The sequence below is a fragment of the Platalea leucorodia genome (assembly GCF_965183815.1).
Source record: "Platalea leucorodia genome assembly, chromosome: 23".
Taxonomy (NCBI): Eukaryota; Metazoa; Chordata; class Aves; order Pelecaniformes; family Threskiornithidae; genus Platalea; species Platalea leucorodia.
In genome coordinates, this window is record NC_138845.1 from 2,877,384 (window position 1) to 2,890,663 (window position 13,280).

A 13,280-nucleotide genomic window follows, 5' to 3' on the forward strand; every position below is an offset into this window, starting at 1 on the left:
AGTGACGGGGAGGGCGGCCAATGGGAAGCGAGGGCGGGCCGGCGGAGGGGAGAGGGAGGCGGGAGGCGCCCCGCCCCCTCCGCCCCGCCCCGTGGGGGAGGGGGAGCGCCGCGGGCGGCGGCCAATGGGGGAGTGGGGGGGAGGGCCGGCGGCGGCGGGGGCCAATCGGCGCCCGCGCGGGCTCGCAGGGAGACCCCGTATGGGAGCGGCCGCGGCGGCGTGGGCCGCGGCGTGATGGACGCGCGCCGCCGCCAATGGGTGGGGGGAGGCGGGGCGGAGGAGTGATTGGCAGCGGGGACCGCCAAGCGGCGGCGCGGGTCGCCCTGCGGGGGAAGGCGGGCTCGCACATTGACGGGCGCGCTGCCCAATCATAGCTCGGAGGCGTCGGCCGCGGCGGGGCGCCGAGCCAATGAGAACGGCGGTCCGTCTCAAACTGGCCAATGGGCGCCGCGAGGAGGCGGGGCGAGCGGCCGGGCTGCGCCCTTGGAGGGACGGCTTGGCGGCGCCGGGAATGTGGCGGAAAAGGCGCCATTTTGGTGCTGGCTCCGCCCCGCCGGCGCCGGCCGCCTTGCCCGGAGCCGGCCACCCCCAAGCCCGGGCGGCGTCCCCGGGGCGGCCACGCCGCCTCGGTAACCCCGGCCGTGTCGCGACAGCGCCGCTCTTCGCTTCCCCCGTCACCTTTTCCTGTCACGAGCCGCCTCAGCCCTGTCGCGACAGCCGCCATCCCGCTGCGACATGTCCTCGCAGGCCCTCGTCGCTGTGTAAACATCCCCAGGGCCCTGTCACCACAGCGGGCCCTCCAGTCCCTGTCACGACATGCCCCAGCCCTGTCACAGCACCCAGCCCTGTCACAGCACCCAGCCCTGTCACGACAGGGACTGTCACCGCCAGGACACCCGGGCCTCTTCCCCTTCTCCGTCGTGAGCTACTGGGGTCAACCCAGCTCTGGGCACGGCGGGGGAGCTTTTTTGGGGGAGTTTCCCAAGAAAAAGCCCCTGGTTTACAAAAAATGAGGGGTTTGATGGCAAAGGAGGCGCGAGGGCCCCCGCGGCCGCGCCGCCACCCCGGCGGCGGGAGACGGGCACGGCCGGCGCCAAACCCCGGGGATGGGGGACGAGAGGTGACGTTTCATGTCTTTTTGTCTTTTTTTTTTTTTTTTTCCCCCTTTAATTTTGCTTTCCAGCATCAAAGCCGCCCGCCCCGCTTTGATGTCCCCCGGTGACGGGGGGCTACGGCGCGGGGAGCCCCCCGCCACGGCCCCGCTGTTGATTTTGGAGACGCTACCGAGGCCAGCGAGCCCGGCGCCCCGCCGGCCGCCCGGATGCCGTCTTCACCGTGACCTTTTTCTTTTCCACTTTGTTTTGGCCTAATTCCCTTCATCCCGCAGCTGGAAAATCGCCGTCGCTCACCGCGACCTCACCCCGCTTCCAGCGGAACTGTTTTATTTCGGCTTCTCGGCGCGGCACCGGCCCCCGAGCCCCCGGTGTCATTAAAACAACGCTGGACGAAGAGCAGAGACCCACCCGGGGAGGCGAAATAAAACCAAACCCCGCCGCAGCCGGTGGTTTTTGGGGACAATCCCTTATCCCGGCTCCGGCGGCACCGCACGCAGCCGGAGCCGGGATGAGGGGACAGCCCTTGCCGTCGAGCGAAGCGGTGGCTTTGTCACCGGCGGGGAAGCGGCCGCCGCTTCACCCCAAACCCCGCCGCGGCCTTGAAGTCGCCGCGGCCGGTGGCGGCTGAGGGGGGGTCCCCATCCCCGTGCCCCCCGCGCCGAGCGAACGCGGCGCTTCCTTTCATCCGGGCCCGCGTCCCGCCGGCTGCGGCGTCAGCGGCCGCGGATGGGACCGGTCCCCCGCTGTGCCTCAGTTTCCCCTCCTGACCCGCAGCAGTGGCACTTGGGGACACAGAGCGTGTGTCCGCCCAGCCCCGTGCCTCAGTTTCCCCTCTTGGTTTCCCAACGGTGCCGTGCCACCGGGGAAGGGGACAAACTCAGGGTTCCTTGCTCGGTTTGTCCCCGGGGCCGGTGACGCTGCCGGGGCCGCGCTTCGCAGCCCCTGCCCCAAAAGGGCCAGGCCCGGCGGCGGGGAGGGCACAAGGTGGGGGGGGGGACGCGGGCACGGTCCCCATCCTGTCCCCGGAGCTGAGGCCCGGCCCGCTCGTCACGCCGGGGCGAAGGCCGGGTCTGCCTGCGCCTCTCCGGGGCGAAGGCTGCCTCCTCCTCCTCCTCCTCCTCCCGCCCCGCCAGCCCCCGTCCTGCCCTGCTGGGGGGGACGGTGGGGGACAAGCAGGGCCCCCACCCCGTTAGAGCCTCACCCCCTCATTAGGGACCCCGTTATTAGCACCCAGCACCCCACTACTCCCACCAGGATCTTTATCCCATTAACCCCGCTCCAGTAGCCCCCCCCCATTAGGACCCCTCCGTTACCCCCCCACCCCAGTTGGACCCCCCCAATCAACCCCCACCCCATTAACACCCCATTGCCCCCCGCCATTATCCCCATCAGGACCCCCTCCCCAGTAGCCCCCCTTTCCCAGTAGCCCCCCCCCCAGTAGCACACCATTAACCCCATTGCCTCCCATTAGCCCCCCACCCCTTAGCACCTCAGTCCCCTCCCAGTTCCCTCCCAGTCTCCCAGTTCTCCCCCAGTCCCCTTCCAGTGTCCCCCCCCAGTCCCCTCCCAGTCCCCCTGTCCCTCCCAGTTCCCCCTAGTCATCTCCCAGTCCCTCCCCAGTCCCCTCCCAGTCCCTCCAGTCCCTCCCAGTCCGCCCCCAGTCCCCCCGTCCCTCCCAGTCCTCCCCCAGTCCCCCCCAGTCTCACCCCAGTCCCCTCCCAGTCCTTCAAGACCCCCTAGTCCCTTCCCAGTCCCCTCCCAGTCTCTCCAGTCCCCCCAGTCTCTCCCAGTCCCTCCCAGTCCTCCCCCAGTCCCCTCAGTCCCTCCCAGTCCCTCCCAGTCCTCCCCCAGTCCCCCCAGTCTCTCCCAGTCCCTCCCAGTCCCCCCCCAGTCGCTTTCATGTTCCTCCCCAGTCCCTCCCAGTCTCCCCTGAGTCCCCCTCCCAGTCTCCCCAGTCCCTCCCCAGTCCCTCCCAGCCCCTCTCAGTCGTCCCCCCAGTCCCCTCCAGCCCCGTCCCAGCCCCTCCCCAGTCCCCCCCAGCCCCTTCCAGTCCCTCTCAGTCCTCCCTCAGTTCCCCCCAGCCTCTCCCCAGTCCCCTCCAGTCCCTCCCAGTCCCCCCTCAGTCCCTTCTAGTCCCCCCCCAGTCCCCCCCAGCCCCTCCCAGTCCCCCCCAGTCCCTCCCAGTCCCTCCCAGTCCCCCCTCAGTCCCTTCTAGTCTCCCCCCAGTCCCCTCCAGCCCCTCCCAGTCCCCCCCAGTCCCCCCCAGCCCCTCCCAGTCTCCCCAGTCCCCCCAGTCCCGGCGCCCCCCGGTGGCCGCAGCGGGTCGGTGCCGCCCCCGGGCGCGGGTCTCTGCTGCCGCCTGGCGGGGGGCGCCTGGCCCGGCCGGCACCGGGGGGGTCCTGTCCTGTCCCCAGCCCTGTCCTGTCCTGTCCCCAACCCTGTCCTGTCCTGTCCCCAACCCTGTCCTGTCCCCAGCGGGGTCCTGTGCTGTCCCCAGCCCTGTCCTGTCCTGTCCCCAACCCTGTCCCCAACCCAGCCCTGTCCTGTCCCCAGCCCTGTCCTGTCCCCAGCGGGGTCCTGTCCTGTCCCCAACCCTGTCCTGTCCCCAGCGGGGTCCCCAGCCCTGTCCTGTCTTGTCCCCAGCAGGGTCCTGTCCTGTCCTGTCCTGTCCCCAGCCCTGTCCTGTCCTGTCCCCAGCGGGGTCCCCAGCCCTGTCCTGTCCTGTCCCCAGCAGGGTCCTGTCCTGTCCCCAGCGGGGTCCCCAGCCCTGTCCTGTCCTGTCCCCAGCCCTGTCCTGTCCTGTCCCCAGCAGGGTCCTGTCCTGTCCCCAGTGGGGTCCCCAGCCCTGTCCTGTCCTGTCCCCAGCAGGGTCCTGTCCTGTCCTGTCCCCAGCAGGGTCCCCAACCCTGTCCTGTCCCCAGCCCTGTCCTGTCCTGTCCCCAGCGGGGTCCCCAGCCCTGTCCTGTCCCCAACCCTGCCCTGCCCTGTCCCGAGCAGGGTCCCCAACCCTGTCCCTGTCCCCAACCCTGTCCTGTCCCCAACCCTGTCCTGCCCTGTCCCCAGGAGGGTCCCCAGCTCTGGTCCTGTCCTCACCCCAACCCTGTCCTATCCCAAACAATGTCCCCAACTCTGTCCTGACCCCAACCCTCTCCTGTCCCCAACCCTGTCCTCTCCACAGTCTTGTCCCCAACCCTGTCCTTGTCCCCATCCCCAGCCCTGTCATTTCCTGATGCTCTCCTGTCCCTGTTCCCAACACTGTCCCTGTCCCCAGCCCTGTCCTCTTCCTCCCCTGTCCCCAACCTTGTTAATGCCCTTTCTTCGTCCCGTGCCTGCTCCTGTCCCCACCCCTGTCCCCAACACTACCCCATCCTGTCCCCAACCGTATCCATGTCATTGTCCTGTCCCAGTTCCTCTCCCCATCTCCAGTTCTGTCCTGTCCTGAACCTTGTCAACGTCCCTGTCCTGTCCCCATCTCTGTCCTGTCCCTGTCCCCACACCTCTCTTTCCCCAGCCCTGTCCTGTCCCTGTCACTGTGCTAGCTCTCTTGTTGTCCCCAACCCTGTCCCTGTCCCGTTCACAACCCTGTCCCTTTCCCATCCCTGTCCCCATCCTTGTCCCTGTCCCCATCCTTGTCCCTGTCCTCATCTCCATTCCCATCCCTGTCCCTTTCCCATCCCTGTCCCCATCCCTGTTCCCTGTCCCCATCTCCATTCCCATCCCTGTCCCTTTCCCATCCCTGTCCCCATCTCTGTTCCCTGTCCCCATCCCTATTCCCATCCCTGTCCCCATCTCTGTTCCCTGTCCCCATCCCTATTCCCTCTCCCCATCCTTGTCCCTGTCCCCATCCCTGTTCTCTGTCCCCATCTCCATTCCCATCCCTGTCCCCATCTGCGTTAGCGCTGGGGACACAGGACAGGGGACTGAGGAGCCCTCAGCTCTGGACAGAGGGGTGGCCCAGTATAGTGGGCAAACTGGGAGGGGGAACAGGGGCACTGGGACCAACCTAGGGGAACAGGAGTACTGGGATGAGGAAGGGGGAGATTGGGACCAGTCTGGAAGTGAATGGGGACACTGGAATGAGGAATGGGAGTACTGGGGTGGGTAATGGGGGCACTGGGACCAGTCTATGGGGAAACAGGGGGACTGGGGTAGGTAATGGGGGCACTGGGACCAGTCTGGAAGTGAATGGGGACACTGGGATGAGGAATGGGGGTACTGGGACCGGTCTGGGGAGGGGACAGAGGCGCTGGTGTGTGTAATGCAGGCACTGGGACCAGTCTGGGAGGGAATGGGGAGACTGGGGTGGGTTATGGGGGCACTGGGGTGGGTTATGGGCGCACTGGGGTGGGAAGGGGGGGGCAGTGGGAGCAGCCTGGGGTGCCCAGTCCCCGGCCCCCCCCCCCGCGGAGCGTCCCCCCGGACCCCCCCGCAGGTCGCGGCCGCGGAGGAATCAGGGCGACGCCGGGCGACTCCCAGCAATTTTGGGTTGGGAACCGCAGAAATGCAGCGTGGCGCGAGCCAGGCCCGGCCCGCCCGGGGGACAGGGACCGGGAGAGGGACAGGGCATGGCCGGGGGCCTGGGGGGCCCTGGCAGCCTGGGGGGGGCACGGGGCTCGGGGGCACCCGGGGGGACCCGAGGGACCATGGTCCCTGGCGGCTTGGGGGGACACGGGGCATCATGGGGGGGTTTCAGGGCTGGGGGGGTCCCTGGCAGCTGGGGAGGGTCCCAGGACACCCTGGGGGGGTCCCTGGGAGCCTGGGGGGGGGCACAGGGCTTGGGGGGCACCTGGGGGTCCCAAGGCACCACTGTCCCTGGTGGCCTGGGGGGACACGGGGCATCATGGGGGGGGTTTCAGGGCTGGGGGGGTCCCTGGCAGCTGGGGAGGGGTCCCAGGACACCCTGGGGGGGTCCCTGGGAGCCTGGGGGGGGCACAGGGCTTGGGGGGCACCTGGGGGGTCCCAAGGCACCACTGTCCCTGGTGGCTTGGGGGGACATGGGGCACCATGGGAGGGGGGTCTCAGGGCTGGGGGGGGTCCCTGGCAGCTGGGGAGGGGTCCCAGGACACCCTGGGGGGGTCCCTGGGAGCCTGGGGGGGGGGCACAGGGCTTGGGGGGCACCTGGGGGTACCCAAGGTACCGTGGTCCTGGCAGTTTGGGGGGACCCAGGGCACCATGGGGGGGTCTCAGGGCCGGGGGGGTTCCTGGCAGCTTGTGGGGGGTCCCAGGACACCCTGGGGGGTTCCCTGGCAGTTTGGGGGGACCCAGGGAATCATGGGGGGGGGGTCTCAGGGCCGGGGGGGGGCCTGGCAGCTTGTGGGGGGTCCCAGGACACCCTTCGGGGGGTCCCTGGCAGCCTGGGGGGGGTCACAGAGCTTGGGGGGGACCTGAGGGGGGACCGAGCTTGCCATGGGGGGGCCCAGGGCACCATGGCAGCTTGGGGGGGAGGCAGGATCTGGGGGAGGGTCTCTTGGCAACCTGGGGGGGTCCCAGGACCCCTGGGGGGGTCCTTTGGCAGCTGGAGGGGGGGGGTCAGGCCCCCCAATGCCAGCCCCGCGGCCGCCGCTGCCACCGCTTTGATGCGGCTTCTGCACCGCAGCGCAATGAGAGCCACATGGCGGGGGGGGGGGGGGGAGGGATGGGGGGACAGATGGGGGACAGACGGACGGGGTGCAGACCGGGGGGGCTCCTCCACGCTACCTGGGGTCCATACCTGTCACCCCGGCGTCCGCCCCGCCGGCCCGGGCTCTCTCCGGCCACCCTGGAGGTCCTCGCCTGCCCCCCCCGGGGATCGTCCCCGTCCCCCCGGGGTCCGTCCCCGTGTCCCCACGGGCCAGGCCTGTCCCCCGTGGCCACCGCAGTTATTTCTGGCCCGGCCGGGGGATAATTAGAGGGTGGGAAGGAAGCGCCAGGGGCGTGGGCACGGCTCGGCCCCGGGGCAACCTCTGCCCCCGGCTTCCCCGGGGCCTGGGGACCCCCAGAGCCCCCCCCCGGGTCCCCGGCTCCCTCCGGGTCCTCCCAGTCCCTCCTGGTCCCCCGTGTCCCCGTGGATCCCCCCACATCCCCAGTGTCCCCTTGGGTGCCTCCCTATCCCTCAGGTGCCCCCAGTCCCCTCCAATCTCCCCCGTGTCCCCCTGGGTCCCCCGTGACCCCACGGGTCTCCCCCCCATCTCCCCCATGTCCCCCGTGACCTCATGGTTTCCCCCCCCATCTCCCCCTGGGTCCCCCCAATTTCCCCCATGACCCCATGGGTCCCCCATGACCCCATGCATCCCTCCTCATGTCCCTCTGGGTCCCCCCCATCTCCCCCCTGTCCCCCTGGGTCCCCCGTGACCCCCTGGGTCCCTCCTCATGTCCCTCTGGGTCCCCCCCATCTCCCCCCTGTCCCCCTGGGTCCCCTGTGACCCCCCGGGTCCCCCCCATCTCCCCGTTGGTCCCCCATCACCCCATGGGTTCCCCCCCATCTCCCCCTGGGTCCCCCATCACCCCATGCATCCTTCCAGGTCCCCATGTTCCCCTGGGACCCCCCCCAGGTCCCCCCACGTCCCCCTTATTCCTCTCCCATCCCCCCCATGCCCTATGGGTCCCCCCAGACCCTATAGATCCCTCCAGACCCTATGGGTCCCCCCCAAACCCTCATCTCCCCCCCCCCCCAACACCATGGGGGCTGAACTTGGGGGGGGGGGCAGGATGCCGGGGGGCCACCCGAACGCCTGGGTCCCTCAGAGCGGCTGGGAAGCCGAGCCCGTGGGGTGCCGGGGGGGGGGGGGTGCTCAACCCTGCTACGAGCCCTCGGAGACTCCCCGCCATCCCTCCCCCCGCCTCCCCGTCCCTGCGGCCGGCTGGAGCCCGCGGGTGCTGGCACGCCGTGGCTGGCGCACCCACACGCGCTGGGGCCGCCGCTATTTTGGGGCCTCCGACCGCAAGAGAAACATCCGGGGGCCGGAGCGTGGCGGGGGGGGACGAGGGACAGAGGGGACGTGGTGGCCGCCGCCGCCAAGCGGGGTGGGGGCACGCGGGGCCACCCCCGGTGTCCCCCGGCTGGCGGCCTGCTGCGGGGCCTGGGGACACGGGGTAGGGGGACACTGTGTTATGGTGGGCTTGGGGACATCGGCCGGGGGGGCTTGGGGACATGGTGCCATCGGGGACGCCAGGCTGGGGGGCTTGGGGACACTGGGTGGGGGGACACCGTGCCATTGGGGTCACCAGGCTGGGGGGCTTGGGGACACTGGGTGGGGGGACACCGTGCCATTGGGGACACCAGGCTGGGGGGCTTGGGGACACTGGGTGGGGGGACACCGTGCCATTGGGGACACCAGGCTGGGGGGCTTGGGGACACCGTGCCATTGGGGACACCAGGCTGGGGGGCTTGGGGACGCTGGGTGGGGGGACACCGTGCCATTGGGGACGCCAGGCTGGGGGGCTTGGGGACACTGGGTGGGGGGACACCGTGCCATTGGGGACACCAGGCTGGGGGGCTTGGGGACACTGGGTGGGGGGACACCGTGCCATTGGGGACACCAGGCTGGGGGGCTTGGGGACACTGTGCTATGGGGGGGTACCCCATTCCCAGTGCCCCATTCCCAGTGCTCCCTATTCTCGGTGCCCTCAATCCCCATTCCCAGTACCCCCAGTGCCCCCAGTTCCCACTCCCAGTTCTCCCAGTCCTCATTCCCAGTATCCCCAGTGCTCCCCATGCTCAGTACCCCCAGTCCCTATTCCCAGTGCTCCCCATTCCCAGTGCCCCCCATGCTCAGTACCCCCAGTCCCTATTCCCAGTGCTCCCCATTCCCAGTGCTCCCCATTCCCAGTGCCTCTGGTGTCCCATTCCTAGCGCTCCCCATTCTCAGTACCCCCAGTCCCTATTCCCAGTGCTCCCAGTCCCCATGCCCAGTGCCCCCAGCATCCCATCCCCAGTCCCCACTCCCAGTCCCCCCAGTCCCCGCTCCCAGTGCCCCCAGTGCCCCCCCGCGCACACATGGAAGCGATTCGTGGGCTGGGTTTCGCTCCCCTTTGAAGGGCCGCGGTGCCCCCGGCCCAGCTGCTGGCGCTTACCGCAGGACGCCTGGGTCCCCGCGCTCCGCGCAGGGGGGGCCGCGGTTACGGCAGGGCGGGGCTCTGGGGGTGTCCCCCGACCCCGGGGGGACAGGCACCGGGATGGGGATGGGGACATCTCTGGCCATGCCATGGGGACTGTCCTGCTGAGACCCCCCCAAACTCATGTCATGGGCACTGAGACCCCCCCAAACTCATGTCGGGGTGCTGAGACCCCTCCCAACTCCTGCCATGGGGGCTGAGACCCCCCCAAACCCATGTCATGGGCACTGAGACCCCCCCATACTCCTGCTATGGGCACTGAGACCCCCCCAAACTCATGTTGGGGTGCTGAGACCCCTCCCAACTCCCGCCATGGGGGCTGAGACCCCCCCAAACCCATGTCATGGGCACTGAGACCCCCCAAACTCATGTCGGGGTGCTAAGACCCCCCCCAGCTTGTGTCATGGGGACTGAGAGCCCCCCCATATTCATGCCATGGGGACTGAGACCCCCCCATACTCATGTCAGGGTGCTGAGACCCCCCCCATACTCATGTCACGGGGGCTGAGACCCCCCATACTCATGCCATGGGGGCTGAGACTCCCCCAAACTCATGTCATGGGCACTGAGACCCCCCCATACTCCTGCTATGGGGACTGAGACCCCCCAAACTCATGTCAGGGTACTAAGACCCCCCCCAACTTGTGTCATGGGGACTGAGAGCCTCCGCATATTCATGCCATGGGGGCTAAGACCCCCCCAACTCATGTCATGGGGGCTGAGAGCCCCCCCATATTCATGCCATGGGGACTGAGACCCCCCCATACTCATGTCAGGGTGCTGAGACCCCCCCCATACTCATGTCACGGGGGCTGAGACCCCCCATACTCATGCCATGGGGGCTGAGACCCCCCCAAACTCATGTCACGGGGGCTGAGAACCCCCAAACTCATGTCAGGTCCTGAGCCCGGCTGACAGATGGGGGTAAATGAGCCAGGAATGGGGGAAGGAGGGAGGGAAGGAGGTGGGAAGGGGAAAGGGAAGGAGGGAGAGAGGGATGGAGGGAGGGATGGAGGGGAGATGGCGGGAGGGAGGGAGGGAGGAGTGGATGGAGAGACGGCGGGAGGGATGGAGGAGTGGAGAGACGGAGGGAAGGAGAGAGGGAGGGAGGGAAGGAGGGATGGCTGGAGGGGCGGCGGGTGGATGGAGGGAAGCGGAGCCGGAGGACGAGCCCCGGGGAAGGAGCCCCCCCGTCTCCCCCCGCCCCCGGGAGCGAACCCAGGCGTCCGGCCGGGGTATAAATACCCGGGTAATTGCGGGGGCCCCGAGTGCGGCCGTGGGGCCCGTGGGCGGCCGAGCCCGGCGCCGCCCTGTAATCAGCCCCCGCCGCCGCCAGCCCTCGCGTCCCCCCCGGCTCCCCTCGGCGGGCGACCGCCAAGCTTTGAAGGGCCCCGGGGGACACGGGGGGGGTCCCTGCCACCCCCAAGCTGGGGGAAGGCCCCAAACCCCACTTTGCACCCCCATCCAGGGGACGCAGGCGTTCGGGTGGCTCCCAACCCCCCCACCCCGGTGAACCAAACTCTCGTGGTCGACGCCGGTGGGAGCCAAACCCCTGTGACCCCCCCCCCAAACCCCCTGGGGTGCCCCCAGTTCGCCAGCTGAGGAAGAGGAGGGATGGAGCGGCCGTCCCAGTTTGCTCCCAGTTTGTGGGCAGTGGAAGCCCTGGCGAAAGAGGGGGGGGACCGGGGGGGGGACGGTGGTTGCGGCCTTCGGCGGGCGGCCGCGGCGCCGGCGGCTCCGGAGCGGAAAGCCCTGACTCAGGGCTGGGAAAGGGCCCCGCTGGCTCCCAAACGGCCGTGTCGGGGGAAAAAATAGGAAAGGGGGGAAATAAAACAGAAAAGGGGAAAATAGGAAGAAAAGAGGAGGGAAAAAGAAGAAAAGGGGGGGGGGGAGAGGAATAACCCCCCCATAGTGGGGAAACTGAGGCATGGGGGATCCCCGACCCCATCTCCAGGGCCACTCGTGTCCCTGTCCCCAACCCCGCTCCCTTGCGAGTGTCCCTTGTCCTTGTCCCCAGCTCTGCCCCCGCCATCCCTGTCCCCACGCCCTGACCCTCATCCCCATCCCTGGTCCTCCTTGTCCCCGTTCCTGCTCCATCCCCACCCCTCGTTCCCTCTGTCCCCATCCCTGGTCCCCCCTGTCCCTGCTCCATCCCACTCCATCCCCATCCCTCATCCTCTTCTGTCCCCATCCCTGGTCCCCCAGCCCCATTCCCGGTACCTCCAGCTCCATCCCTGGTCCCCTCTTGTCCCCATCCCTGCCCCATCCCTATCCCATCCCCATCCCTATCCCATCCCCATCCCTGCTCCATCCTTATCCCATCCCCACCCTGGGTCCAATCCTGTCCCCGTCTCTGCTCCATCCCCATCCCTGGTACCTCCAACTCCATCCCGCGTCCTGTCCTGTCCCCATCCCTGCTCCGTCCCCATCCTGTCCCTGTCCCCATCCGCGTCCCAGACCCTCATCCCTGCTCCATCCCCACCACCTGTTTTGGGGTGCTTTCGCCCCATCTCGCCCCCGCAGGCCCCAGACCGAGGGGGGAACAGGGTGACAGGGCCTGGGGTGCCCCCAGGCCCCCCCCCCCCCGTCCCTCTCTTCCCCCTTTTGCCTTTTTCCTTCCCTCCCGCCCAGCACTTTTCCCGTTCATTCCCTCCTTCCCCCCCTTTTCCCCATCCCCTTCCCCCTCCCGGCCCCTTCTCCCCCCTCTCCTTCCTCTGCCTTCCCCCTTTCCCCCCCAGCCCCGGTCCCTGTCCCCCAGCCCCCAACCTCCCTCCTCTGGCCTTCAGCCCCCCACCGTCTTCCTCGCTTCACTTTTTTCTTTTTTTTCTTTTCCTTTTTCCTTTTCTTTTTCCTTTTCTTTTTCCTTCCTTTTTCTTTTCTTTTTCTTTTTCCTTTTCTTTCTTTTTCTTTTCTTTTTACTTTCTTTCCTTCCTTATATCTTTTTCCCCTCTTCCTTTCCCCTCTCCTTCCCCCTTTCTTTTCCCCTTTCCTTTCTTTTCTCTCCCCTCCTTTTCCTCCCAACTTCTTTCCCTCTTTCAATCCCTTTTTCCTTTTGCTCCCACTCTTTCCCTTTTTTCCCCTTCCCCTGTCCTTCCCCTTTCCCACTTCCCCTTCCCCCTGCCCTCCCTTCCCCCGACCCCCCCGGCCCCCCCCGGCGAGGGGCGGTTCGGGGCAGGGCTCCGGGCTCCCGGCCCCGGTCCCGGCCCGGCCCAGCCCCGCCGCAGCGGCACAGCGGGGCGGGCGGCCGCCGCGGTGCTCCCTCCCTCCCGCACCGAGCCCCGGGACACCGGCACCCCGCGCCACCGCCACCGGCATCCCCGCCACCGGCATCCCCGCCACCGGTACCCAACCCCGGCATCCCCGGACCCGCGGAGCCCCGGAGCGCGGTGAGGAGCCCGGGCAGGGACCCGGGACAGCCCCGACCCCCGGGAGCTCTTGGGGGGGGCAACAGGGACCCTTCGGGATGGGGGACCCCCCCCCTCCCCGGGACATGGACCCCCGGGGTACGGGAGCCGCTCCGGGATGGGGGAGACCCCCCGGGTACGGGACCCTCAGGACAGGGAACCGCCGGGATGGGGGAGCCCCCCGCCCCGGGACAAGGACCCCCGAGATCCAGGACCCCGTGGGATGGGGGAGCCCCCCGGGACAGGGACCCCCCCCGGGACAGGGACCCTCCAGGGCAGGGGAGTCCCCCGGGATACGGGACCCCCCCCAGGATAGGGGATGCCCCTGGGACCCCCCGGGAAAGGAGACCCCCTCGAGTCAGGGAGGGTCCCCTGGGATGTGGGACCCCCCCGGGAAAGGGGGACCCCCCCCGCCATGGGACTCGGCCTGGAGAGGACCCAGGCGCCCGGCTGTGGGGCTCGGTGGCCCCGGGGATATTTTCAGCCCCAGGACTTTGTGGCTGTTCCCAGGCAGGATGTCCCCAGCCCCACCCTGCCACCGCTGCCACCGCTGCCCCGGCCACCAGGACCCAGCCCGGGGACCCCCGGGGTCCTGCGGCACCGGGGCACCCCGGGGTGCTGAGCCCTGGGTGCTGGCAGGGGGCGGATGGGGCCGCGGTGCCCCGGG